The sequence below is a fragment of the Pimephales promelas genome, chromosome 8, assembly GCF_988280905.1.
Source record: "Pimephales promelas chromosome 8, fPimPro1.hap1.1, whole genome shotgun sequence".
Lineage (NCBI taxonomy): Eukaryota > Metazoa > Chordata > Actinopteri > Cypriniformes > Leuciscidae > Pimephales > Pimephales promelas.
The window spans coordinates 32,609,878-32,622,657 of NC_142776.1; positions in this window are offsets into that span (position 1 = coordinate 32,609,878).

Genomic DNA, 12,780 nt, shown 5'->3' on the forward strand with positions numbered 1-12,780 from the left:
CTAAGTCTCATGGTCCTCTACCAGAATCCAGAGTTTTGGGAAGATTGGAGAAACTTAATTTTTTACCCGAAAAAAAAAAACGTAAGGGGTACCACTGTCGTTTTTTTTTTTCGGGCCGAATTTTCGAATTTCGATATCTCAGCTCTGGAAGGGGCTAGAGCCTCCATTTTTGCACTCAGGTCTAAGTCTCATGGCCCTCTATCAGAATCCAGAGTTTTTGGAAGATTAGAGAAACTTAATTTTTCGCCCGAAAAAAAAAAACGTAAGGGGTACCACTGTCGTTTTTTTTTCCGGGCCGAATTTTCGAGTTTCGATATCTCAGCTCTGGAAGGGGCTAGAGCCTCCATTTTTGCACTCAGGTCTAAGTCTCATGGCCCTCTATCAGAATCCAGAGTTTTTGGAAGATTAGAGAAACTTAATTTTTCGCCCGAAAAAAAAAACGTAAGGGGTACCACTGTCGTTTTTTTTTCGGGCCGAATTTTTGAGTTTCGATATCTCAGCTCTGGAAGGGGCTAGAGCCTCCATTTTTGCACTCAGGTCTAAGTCTCATGGCACTCTATCAGAATCCAGAGTTTTGGGAAGATTGGAGAAACTTAATTTTTCGTCCGAAAAAAAAAAACGTAAGGGGTACCACTGTCGTTTTTTTTTTTCGGGCCGAATTTTTGAGTTTCGATATCTCAGCTCTGGAAGGGGCTAGAGCCTCCATTTTTGCACTCAGGTCTAAGTCTCATGGCCTCTATCTGAATCCAGAGTTTTGGGAAGATTGGAGAAACTTAATTTTTCGCCCGAAAAAAAAAAAACGTAAGGGGTACCACTGTCATTTTTTTTTCGGGCCGAATTTTCGAGTTTCGATATCTCAGCTCTGGAAGGGGCTAGAGCCTCCATTTTTGCACTCAGGTCTAAGTCTCATGGCCCTCTATCAGAATCCAGAGTTTTGGGAAGATTGGAGAAACTTAATTTTTCGGGCCGAATTTTTGAGTTTCGATATCTCAGCTCTGGAAGGGGCTAGAGCCTCCATTTTTGCACTCAGGTCTAAGTCTCATGGCCCTCTATCAGAATCCAGAGTTTTGGGAAGATTGGAGAAACGTAATTTTTCGCCCGAAAAAAAAAAACGTAAGGGGTACCACTGTCGTTTTTTTTTCGGGCCGAATTTTCGAGTTTCGATATCTCAGCTCTGGAAGGGGCTAGAGCCTCCATTTTTGCACTCATGTCTAAGTCTCATGGCCCTCTATCAGAATCCAGAGTTTTGGGAAGATTGGAGAAACTTAATTTTTCGCCCGAAAAAAAAAACGTAAGGGGTACCACTGTCGTTTTTTTTCCGGGCCGAATTTTCGAGTTTCGATATCTCAGCTCTGGAAGGGGCTAGAGCCTCCATTTTTGCACTCAGGTCTAAGTCTCATGGCCCTCTATCAGAATCCAGAGTTTTTGGAAGATTGGAGAAACTTAATTTTTCGCCCGAAAAAAAAAAAACGTAAGGGGTACCACTGTCGTTTTTTTTTCGGGCCGAATTTTTGAGTTTCGATATCTCAGCTCTGGAAGGGGCTAGAGCCTCCATTTTTGCACTCAGGTCTAAGTCTCATGGCACTCTATCAGAATCCAGAGTTTTGGGAAGATTGGAGAAACTTAATTTTTCGCCCGAAAAAAAAAAACGTAAGGGGTATCACTGTCGTTTTTTTTTTCGGGCCGAATTTTTGAGTTTCGATATCTCAGCTCTGGAAGGGGCTAGAGCCTCCATTTTTGCACTCAGGTCTAAGTCTCATGGCCTCTATCAGAATCCAGAGTTTTGGGAAGATTGGAGAAACTTAATTTTTCGCCCGAAAAAAAAAAACGTAAGGGGTACCACTGTCATTTTTTTTTCGGGCCGAATTTTCGAGTTTCGATATCTCAGCTCTGGAAGGGGCTAGAGCCTCCATTTTTGCACTCAGGTCTAAGTCTCATGGCCCTCTATCAGAATCCAGAGTTTTGGGAAGATTGGAGAAACTTAATTTTTCGCCCGAAAAAAAAAAAAGTAAGGGGTACCACTGTCATTTTTTTTTCGGGCCGAATTTTTGAGTTTTGATATCTCAGCTCTGGAAGGGGCTAGAGCCTCCATTTTTGCACTCAGGTCTAAGTCTCATGGCCCTCTATCAGAATCCAGAGTTTTGGGAAGATTGGAGAAACTTAATTTTTCGCCCGAAAAAAAAAACGTAAGGGGTACCACTGTCGTTTTTTTTTCGGGCCGAATTTTCGAGTTTCGATATCTCAGCTCTGGAAGGGGCTAGAGCCTCCATTTTTGCACTCAGGTCTAAGTCACATGGCCCTCTATCAGAATCCAGAGTTTTGAGAAGATTGGAGAAACTTAATTTTTCGCCCGAAAAAAAAAACGTAAGGGGTACCACTGTCGTTTTTTTTTCGGGCCGAATTTTTTAGTTTCGATATCTCAGCTCTGGAAGGGGCTAGAGCCTCCATTTTTGCACTCAGGTCTAAGTCTCATGGCCCTCTATCAGAATCCAGAGTTTTGGGAAGATTGGAGAAACTACATTTTTCGCCCGAAAAAAATAACGTAAGGGGTACCACTGTCGTTTTTTTTTCGGGCCGAATTTTCAAGTTTCGATATCTCAGCTCTGGAAGGGGCTAGAGCCTCCATTTTTGCACTCAGGTCTAAGTCTCATGGCCCTCTATCAGAATCCAGAGTTTTGGGAAGATTGGAGAAACTTAAATTTTCGCCCGAAAAAAAAAAACGTAAGGGGTACCACTGTCGTTTTTTTTTCGGGCCGAATTTTCGAGTTTCGATATCTCAGCTCTGGAAGGGGCTAGAGCCTCCATTTTTGCACTCAGGTCTAAGTCTCAAGGCCCTCTATCAGAATCCAGAGTTTTGGGAAGATTGGAGAAACTTAATTTTTCGCCTGAAAAAAAAAACGTAAGGGGTACCACTGTCGTTTTTTTTTCGGGCCGAATTTTCGAGTTTCGATATCTCAGCTCTGGAAGGGGCTAGAGCCTCCATTTTTGCACTCAGGTCTAAGTCTCATGGCCCTCTATCAGAATCCAGAGTTTTGGGAAGATTGGAGAAACTAAATTTTTCGCCCGAAAAAAAAAACGTAAGGGGTACCACTGTCGTTTTTTTTTCGGGCCGAATTTTTGAGTTTCGATATCTCAGCTCTGGAAGGGGCTAGAGCCTCCATTTTTGCACTCAGGTCTAAGTCTCATTGCCCTCTATCAGAATCCAGAGTTTTGGGAAGATTGGAGAAACTAAATTTTTCGCCCGAAAAAAAAAACGTAAGGGGTACCACTGTCGTTTTTTTTTCGGGCCGAATTTTCGAGTTTCAATATCTCAGCTCTGGAAGGGGCTAGAGCCTCCATTTTTGCACTCAGGTCTAAGTCTCATGGCCCTCTATCAGAATCCAGAGTTTTGAGAAGATTGGAGAAACTAAATTTTTCGCGCGAAAAAAAAAACGTAAGGGGTACCACTGTCGTTTTTTTTTCGGGCCGAATTTTTGAGTTTCGATATCTCAGCTCTGGAAGGGGCTAGAGCCTCCATTTTTGCACTCAGGTCTAAGTCTCATGGCCCTCTATCAGAATCCAGAGTTTTGGGAAGATTGGAGAAACTTAATTTTTCGCCCGAAAAAAAAAACGTAAGGGGTACCACTGTCGTTTTTTTTTCGGGCCGAATTTTTTAGTTTCGATATCTCAGCTCTGGAAGGGGCTAGAGCCTCCATTTTTGCACTCAGGTCTAAGTCTCATGGCCCTCTATCAGAATCCAGAGTTTTGGGAAGATTGGAGAAACTACATTTTTCGCCCGAAAAAAATAACGTAAGGGGTACCACTGTCGTTTTTTTTTCGGGCCGAATTTTCAAGTTTCGATATCTCAGCTCTGGAAGGGGCTAGAGCCTCCATTTTTGCACTCAGGTCTAAGTCTCATGGCCCTCTATCAGAATCCAGAGTTTTGAGAAGATTGGAGAAACTTAATTTTTCGCCCGAAAAAAAAAACGTAAGGGGTACCACTGTCGTTTTTTTTTCGGGCCGAATTTTCGAGTTGCGATATCTCAGCTCTGGAAGGGGCTAGAGCCTCCATTTTTGCACTCAGGTCTAAGTCTCATGGCCCTCTATCAGAATCCAGAGTTTTGGGAAGATTGGAGAAACTTAATTTTTCGCCCGAAAAAAAAAAACGTAAGGGGTACCACTGTCGTTTTTTTTTTCGGGCCGAATTTTCGAGTTTCGATATCTCAGCTCTGGAAGGGGCTAGAGCCTCCATTTTTGCACTCAGGTCTAAGTCTCAAGGCCCTCTATCAGAATCCAGAGTTTTGGGAAGATTGGAGAAACTTAATTTTTCGCCCGAAAAAAAAAACGTAAGGGGTACCACTGTCGTTTTTTTTTCGGGCCGAATTTTCGAGTTTCGATCTCTCAGCTCTGGAAGGGGCTAGAGCCTCCATTTTTGCACTCAGGTCTAAGTCTCATGGCCCTCTATCAGAATCCAGAGTTTTGGGAAGATTGGAGAAACTAAATTTTTCGCCCGAAAAAAAAAACGTAAGGGGTACCACTGTCGTTTTTTTTTCGGGCCGAATTTTTGAGTTTCGATATCTCAGCTCTGGAAGGGGCTAGAGCCTCCATTTTTGCACTCAGGTCTAAGTCTCATTGCCCTCTATCAGAATCCAGAGTTTTGGGAAGATTGGAGAAACTAAATTTTTCGCCCGAAAAAAAAAACGTAAGGGGTACCACTGTCGTTTTTTTTTCGGGCCGAATTTTCGAGTTTCAATATCTCAGCTCTGGAAGGGGCTAGAGCCTCCATTTTTGCACTCAGGTCTAAGTCTCATGGCCCTCTATCAGAATCCAGAGTTTTGAGAAGATTGGAGAAACTAAATTTTTCGCCCGAAAAAAAAAACGTAAGGGGTACCACTGTCGTTTTTTTTTCGGGCCGAATTTTTGAGTTTCGATATCTCAGCTCTGGAAGGGGCTAGAGCCTCCATTTTTGCACTCAGGTCTAAGTCTCATGGCCCTCTATCAGAATCCAGAGTTTTGGGAAGATTGGAGAAACTTAATTTTTCGCCCGAAAAAAAAAAAACGTAAGGGGTACCACTGTCGTTTTTTTTTCGGGCCGAATTTTCGAGTTTCGATATCTCAGCTCTGGAAGGGGCTAGAGCATGGGTCACCAAACTAAGGCCCGCGGGCCGAATCAGGCCCGCCACACCCCTTTGACTGGCCCCCCAACCCCTCTGCCCCCCACTACTTGAACCGGCAATCCCCAAAAGTCGTCATGGCCTATTTTTTTAAATTGCTTTTTGGAAAATAATAACATGTCTGCATTTGGTATTTTGTTGTTTATTGAGCATGCTCACCTGGATAGGCATAAGAGCTGACTAGTTCTATTACTCATGTTGTTGTTATAATTTCAATGTTTATTTATTTATTTTATAGGCCTATTTATTTGACCTTTATTAAGTGCTGTACACAATTATTATAAATAGTAACAGGCCTACCTATAATTTATAATTTTTCATTCATCCTTACCAGTGCCACTCACCTCAACTAGGCAGATGTTTCTTACCTTGACAGGTTTGATGTTATTTGTATTCGAAAATAAATAAATGGAAAATCTGTGGTATTTCAAATTAAAACAAAGTGTGAAGACTCGATTACTACTTTTGCAAACAACTATTAATGATAAACAAATATGGCTGTGCCAGGCTAGTAATCTCTACTATGAGGCCTGCTGGTGGTCAGTTTGGTCTTGGTCACACAATTCTATTTTATATAGCCCGGCCCCCCATCACAGTCAGGAACGATAATGTGGCCCCCAGAGAAAAAAGTTTGGTGACCCCTGGGCTAGAGCCTCCATTTTGCACTCAGGTCTAAGTCTCATTGCCCTCTATCAGAATCCAGAGTTTTGGGAAGATTGGAGAAACTTAATTTTTCGCCCGAAAAAAAAAACGTAAGGGGTACCACTGTCGGTTTTTTTTCGGGCCGAATTTTTGAGTTTCGATATCTCAGCTCTGGAAGGGGCTAGAGCCTCCATTTTTGCACTCAGGTCTAAGTCTCATGGCCCTCTATCAGAATCCAGAGTTTTGGGAAGATTGGAGAAACTAAATTTTTCGCCCGAAAAAAAAAACGTAAGCGGTACCACTGTCGTTTTTTTTTTCGGGCCAAATTTTCGAGTTTCGATATCTCAGCTCTGGAAGGGGCTAGAGCCTCCATTTTTGCACTCAGGTCTAAGACTCATGGCCCTCTATCACAATCCAGAGTTTTGGGAAGATTGGAGAAACTTAATTTTTCGCCCGAAAAAAAAAACGTAAGGGGTACCACTGTCGTTTTTTTTTTTCGGACCGAATTTTCGAGTTTCGATATCTCAGCTCTGGAAGGGGCTAGAGCCTCCATTTTTGCACTCAGGTCTAAGTCTCATGGCCCTCTATCAGAATCCAGAGTTTTGGGAAGATTGGAGAAACTTAATTTTTCGCCCGAAAAAAAAACGTAAGGGGTACCACTGTCGTTTTTTTTTCGGGCCGAATTTTTGAGTTTCGATATCTCAGCTCTGGAAGGGGCTAGAGCCTCCATTTTTGCACTCAGGTCTAAGTCTCATGGCCCTCTATCAGAATCCATAGTTTTGGGAAAATTGGAGAAACTAAATTTTTCGCCCGAAAAAAAAAACGTAAGGGGTACCACTGTCATTTTTTTTTCGGGCCAAATTTTCGAGTTTCGATATCTCAGCTCTGGAAGGGGCTAGAGCCTCCATTTTTGCACTCAGGTCTAAGTCTCATTGCCCTCTATCAGAATCCAGAGTTTTGGGAAGATTGGAGAAACTTAATTTTTCGCCTGAAAAAAAAAAAACGTAAGGGGTACCACTGTCGTTTTTTTTTCGGACCGAATTTTCTAGTTTCGATATCTCAGCTCTGGAAGGGGCTAGAGCCTCCATTTTTGCACTCAGGTCTAAGTCTCATGGCCCTCTATCAGAATCCAGAGTTTTGGGAAGATTGGAGAAACTAAATTTTTCGCCCGAAAAAAAAAACGTAAGGGGTACCACTGTTGTTGTTTTTTCGGGCCAAATTTTTGAGTTTCGATATCTCAGCTCTGGAAGGGGCTAGAGCCTCCATTTTTGCACTCATGTCTAAGTCTCATGGCCCTCTATCAGAATCCAGAGTTTTGGGAAGATTGGAGAAACTGAATTTTTCGCCCGAAAAAAAAAAAACGTAAGGGGTACCACTGTCGTTTTTTTTTTCGGGCCGAATTTTTGAGTTTCGATATCTCAGCTCTGGAAAGGGCTAGAGCCTCCATTTTTGCACTCAGGTCTAAGTCTCATGGCCCTCTATCAGAATCCAGAGTTTTGGGAAGATTGGAGAAACTTAATTTTTCGCCCGAAAAAATAAAAACGTAAGGGGTACCACTGTCGTTTTTTTTTTCGGGCCGAATTTTCGAGTTTCGATATCTCAGCTCTGGAAGGGGCTAGAGCCTCCATTTTTGCACTCAGGTCTAAGTCTCATGGCCCTCTATCAGAATCCAGAGTTTTGGGAAGATTGGAGAAACTAAATTTTTCGCCCGAAAAAAAAAACGTAAGGGGTACCACTGTCGTTTTTTTTTCGGGCTGAATTTTTGAGTTTCGATATCTCAGCTCTGGAAGGGGCTAGAGCCTCCATTTTTGCACTCAGGTCTAAGTCTCATGGCCCTCTATCAGAATCCAGAGTTTTGGGAAGATTGGAGAAACTTAATTTTTCGCCCGAAAAAAAAAAACGTAAGGGGTACCACTGTCGTTTTTTTTTTCGGGCCGAATTTTCGAGTTTCGATATCTCAGCTCTGGAAGGGGCTAGAGCCTCCATTTTTGCACTCAGGTCTAAGTCTCATGGCCCTCTATCAGAATCCAGAGTTTTGGGAAGATTGGAGAAACTAAATTTTTCGCCCGAAAAAAAAAACGTAAGGGGTACCACTGTCGTTTTTTTTTCGGGCCGAATTTTCGAGTTTCGATATCTCAGCTCTGGAAGGGGCTAGAGCCTCAATTTTTGCACTCAGGTCTAAGTCTCATGGCCCTCTATCAGAATCCAGAGTTTTGGGAAGATTGGAGAAACTTAATTTTTCGCCCGAAAAAAAAAAACGTAAGGGGTACCACTGTCGTTTTTTTTTCGGGCCGAATTTTCGAGTTTCGATATCTCAGCTCTGGAAGGGGCTAGAGCCTCCATTTTGCACTCAGGTCTAAGTCTCATGGCCCTCTATCAGAATCCAGAGTTTTGGGAAGATTGGAGAAACTTAATTTTTCGCCCGAAAAAAAAAACCGTAAGGGGTACCACTGTCGTTTTTTTTTTCTGGTCGAATTTTTGAGTTTCGATATCTCAGCTCTGGAAGGGGCTAGAGCCTCCATTTTTGCACTCAGGTCTAAGTCTCATGGCCCTCTATCAGAATCCAGAGTTTTGGGAAGATTGAAGAAACTAAATTTTTCGCCCGAAAAAAAAAACGTAAGGGGTACCACTGTCGTTTTTTTTTCGGGCCAAATTTTCGAGTTTCGATATCTCAGCTCTGGAAGGGGCTAGAGCCTCCATTTTTGCACTCAGGTCTAAGACTCATGGCCCTCTATCAGAATCCAGAGTTTTGGGAAGATTGGAGAAACTTAATTTTTCGCCCGAAAAAAAAAAACGTAAGGGGTACCACTGTCGTTTTTTTTTCGGGCCGAATTTTCGAGTTTCGATATCTCAGCTCTGGAAGGGGCTAGAGCCTCCATTTTTGCACTCAGGTCTAAGTCTCATGGCCCTCTATCAGAATCCAGAGTTTTGAGAAGATTGGAGAAACTAAATTTTTCGCCCGAAAAAAAAAACGTAAGGGGTACCACTGTCGTTTTTTTTTCGGGCCGAATTTTCGAGTTTCGATATCTCAGCTCTGGAAGGGGCTAGAGCCTCCATTTTTGCACTCAGGTCTAAGTCTCATGGCCCTCTATCAGAATCCAGAGTTTTGGGAAGATTGGAGAAACTTAATTTTTCGCCCGAAAAAAAAAAACCGTAAGGGGTACCACTGTCGTTTTTTTTTCGGACCGAATTTTCGAGTTTCGATATCTCAGCTCTGGAAGGGGCTAGAGCCTCCATTTTTGCACTCAGGTCTAAGTCTCATGGCCCTCTATCAGAATCCAGAGTTTTGGGAAGATTGGAGAAACTTAATTTTTCGCCCGAAAAAAAAACCGTAAGGGGTACCACTGTCGTTTTTTTTTCTGGTTGAATTTTTGAGTTTCGATATCTCAGCTCTGGAAGGGGCTAGAGCCTCCATTTTTGCACTCAGGTCTAAGTCTCATGGCCCTCTATCAGAATCCAGAGTTTTGGGAAGATTGAAGAAACTAAATTTTTCGCCCGAAAAAAAAAACGTAAGGGGTACCACTGTCATTTTTTTTTCGGGCCAAATTTTCGAGTTTCGATATCTCAGCTCTGGAAGGGGCTAGAGCCTCCATTTTTGCACTCAGGTCTAAGACTCATGGCCCTCTATCAGAATCCAGAGTTTTGGGAAGATTGGAGAAACTTAATTTTTCGCCCGAAAAAAAAAACGTAAGGGGTACCACTGTCGTTTTTTTTTCGGGCCGAATTTTCGAGTTTCGATATCTCAGCTCTGGAAGGGGCTAGAGCCTCCATTTTTGCACTCAGGTCTAAGTCTCATGGCCCTCTATCAGAATCCAGAGTTTTGAGAAGATTGGAGAAACTAAATTTTTCGCCCGAAAAAAAAAACGTAAGGGGTACCACTGTCGTTTTTTTTTCGGGCCGAATTTTCGAGTTTCGATATCTCAGCTCTGGAAGGGGCTAGAGCCTCCATTTTTGCACTCAGGTCTAAGTCTCATGGCCCTCTATCAGAATCCAGAGTTTTGGGAAGATTGGAGAAACTTAATTTTTCGCCCGAAAAAAAAAAACGTAAGGGGTACCACTGTCGTTTTTTTTTCGGACCGAATTTTCGAGTTTCGATATCTCAGCTCTGGAAGGGGCTAGAGCCTCCATTTTTGCACTCAGGTCTAAGTCTCATGGCCCTCTATCAGAATCCAGAGTTTTGGGAAGATTGGAGAAACTTAATTTTTCGCCCGAAAAAAAAAACGTAAGGGGTACCACTGTCGTTTTTTTTTTCGGGCCGAATTTTCGAGTTTCGATATCTCAGCTCTGGAAGGGGCTAGAGCCTCCATTTTTGCACTCAGGTCTAAGTCTCATGGCCCTCTATCAGAATCCAGAGTTTTGGGAAGATTGGAGAAACTTAATTTTTCGCCCGAAAAAAAAAACATAAGGGGTACCACTGTCGTTTTTTTTTCGGGCCAAATTTTTGAGTTTCGATATCTCAGCTCTGGAAGGGGCTAGAGCCTCCATTTTTACACTCATGTCTAAGTCTCATGGCCCTCTATCAGAATCCAGAGTTTTGGGAAGATTGGAGAAACTTAATTTTTCGCCCAAAAAAAAAACCGTAAGGGGTACCACTTTCGTTTTTTTTTCGGGCCGAATTTTTGAGTTTCGATATCTCAGCTCTGGAAGGGGCTAGAGCCTCCATTTTTGCACTCAGGTCTAAGTCTCATGGCCCTCTATCAGAATCCAGAGTTTTGAGAAGATTGGAGAAACTAAATTTTTCGCCCGAAAAAAAAAACGTAAGGGGTACCACTGTCGTTTTTTTTTCGGGCCGAATTTTCGAGTTTCGATATCTCAGCTCTGGAAGGGGCTAGAGCCTCCATTTTTGCACTCAGGTCTAAGTCTCATGGCCCTCTATCAGAATCCAGAGTTTTGGGAAGATTGGAGAAACTTAATTTTTCGCCCGAAAAAAAAAAAACGTAAGGGGTACCACTGTCGTTTTTTTTTCAGACCGAATTTTTGAGTTTCGATATGTCAGCTCTGGAAGGGGCTAGAGCCTCCATTTTTGCACTCAGGTCTAAGTCTCATGGCCCTCTATCAGAATCCAGAGTTTTGGGAAGATTGGAGAAACTTAATTTTTCGCCCGAAAAAAAAAAACGTAAGGGGTACCACTGTCGTTTTTTTTTTCAAACCGAATTTTCGAGTTTCGATATCTCAGCTCTGGAAGGGGCTAGAGCCTCCATTTTTGCACTCAGGTCTAAGTCTCATGGCCCTCTATCAGAATCCAGAGTTTTGGGAAGATTGGAGAAACTTAATTTTTCGCCCGAAAAAAAAAACGTAAGGGGTACCACTGTCGTTTTTTTTTCGGGCCAAATTTTCGAGTTTCAATATCTCAGCTCTGGAAGGGGCTAGAGCCTCCATTTTTGCACTCATGTCTAAGTCTCATGGCCCTCTATCAGAATCCAGAGTTTTGGGAAGATTGGAGAAACTTAATTTTTCGCCCGAAAAAAAAAAACGTAAGGGGTACCACTGTCGTTTTTTTTTCGGGCCGAATTTTCGAGTTTCGATATCTCAGCTCTGGAAGGGGCTAGAGCCTCCATTTTTGCACTCAGGTCCAAGTCTCATGGCCCTCTATCAGAATCCAGAGTTTTGGGAAGATTGGAGAAACGTAATTTTTCGCCCGAAAAAAAAAACGTAAGGGGTACCACTGTCGTTTTTTTTTCGGGCCGAATTTTTGAGTTTCGATATCTCAGCTCTGGAAGGGGCTAGAGCCTCCATTTTTGCACTCAGGTCTAAGTCTCATGGCCCTCTATCAGAATCCAGAGTTTTGGGAAGATTGGAGAAACTTAATTTTTCACCCGAAAAAAAAAACGTAAGGGGTACCACTGTCGTTTTTTTTTCGGGCCGAATTTTTGAGTTTCGATATCTCAGCTCTGGAAGGGGCTAGAGCCTCCATTTTTGCACTCAGGTCTAAGTCTCATGGCCCTCTATCAGAATCCAGAGTTTTGGGAAGATTGGAGAAACTTATTTTTTCGCCTGAAAAAAAAAAACGTAAGGGGTACCACTGTCATTTTTTTTTCGGGCCGAATTTTTGAGTTTCGATATCTCAGCTCTGGAAGGGGCTAGAGCCTCCATTTTTGCACTCAGGTCTAAGTCTCATGGCCCTCTATCAGAATCCAGAGTTTTGGGAAGATTGGAGAAACTAAATTTTTCGCCCGAAAAAAAAAACGTAAGGGGTACCACTGTCGTTTTTTTTTTCGGGCCGAATTTTTGAGTTTCGATATCTCAGCTCTGGAAGGGGCTAGAGCCTCCATTTTTGCACTCAGGTCTAAGTCTCATGGCCCTCTATCAGAATCCAGAGTTTTGGGAAGATTGGAGAAACTTAATTTTTCACCCGAAAAAAAAAACGTAAGGGGTACCACTGTCGGTTTTTTTTCGGGCCAAATTTTCGAGTTTCGATATCTCAGCTCTGGAAGGGGCTAGAGCCTCCATTTTTGCACTCAGGTCTAAGTCTCATGGCCCTCTATCAGAATCCAGAGTTTTGGGAAGATTGGAGAAACTTAATTTTTCGCCCGAAAAAAAAAACGTAAGGGGTACCACTGTCGTTTTTTTTTCGGGCCGAATTTTTGAGTTTCGATATCTCAGCTCTGGAAGGGGCTAGAGCCTCCATTTTTGCACTCAGGTCTAAGTCTCATGGCCCTCTATCAGAATCCAGAGTTTTGGGAAGATTGGAGAAACTTAATTTTTCGCCCGAAAAAAAAAACGTAAGGGGTACCACTGTCGTTTTTTTTTCGGGCCGAATTTTTGAGTTTCGATATCTCAGCTCTGGAAGGGGCTATAGCCTCCATTTTTGCACTCAGGTCTAAGTCTCATGGCCCTCTATCAGAATCCAGAGTTTTGGGAAGATTGGAGAAACTTAATTTTTCGCCCGAAAAAAAAAACGTAAGGGGTACCACTGTCGTTTTTTTTTCGGGCCGAATTTTTGAGTTTCGATATCTCAGCTCTGGAAGGGGCTAGAGCCTCCATT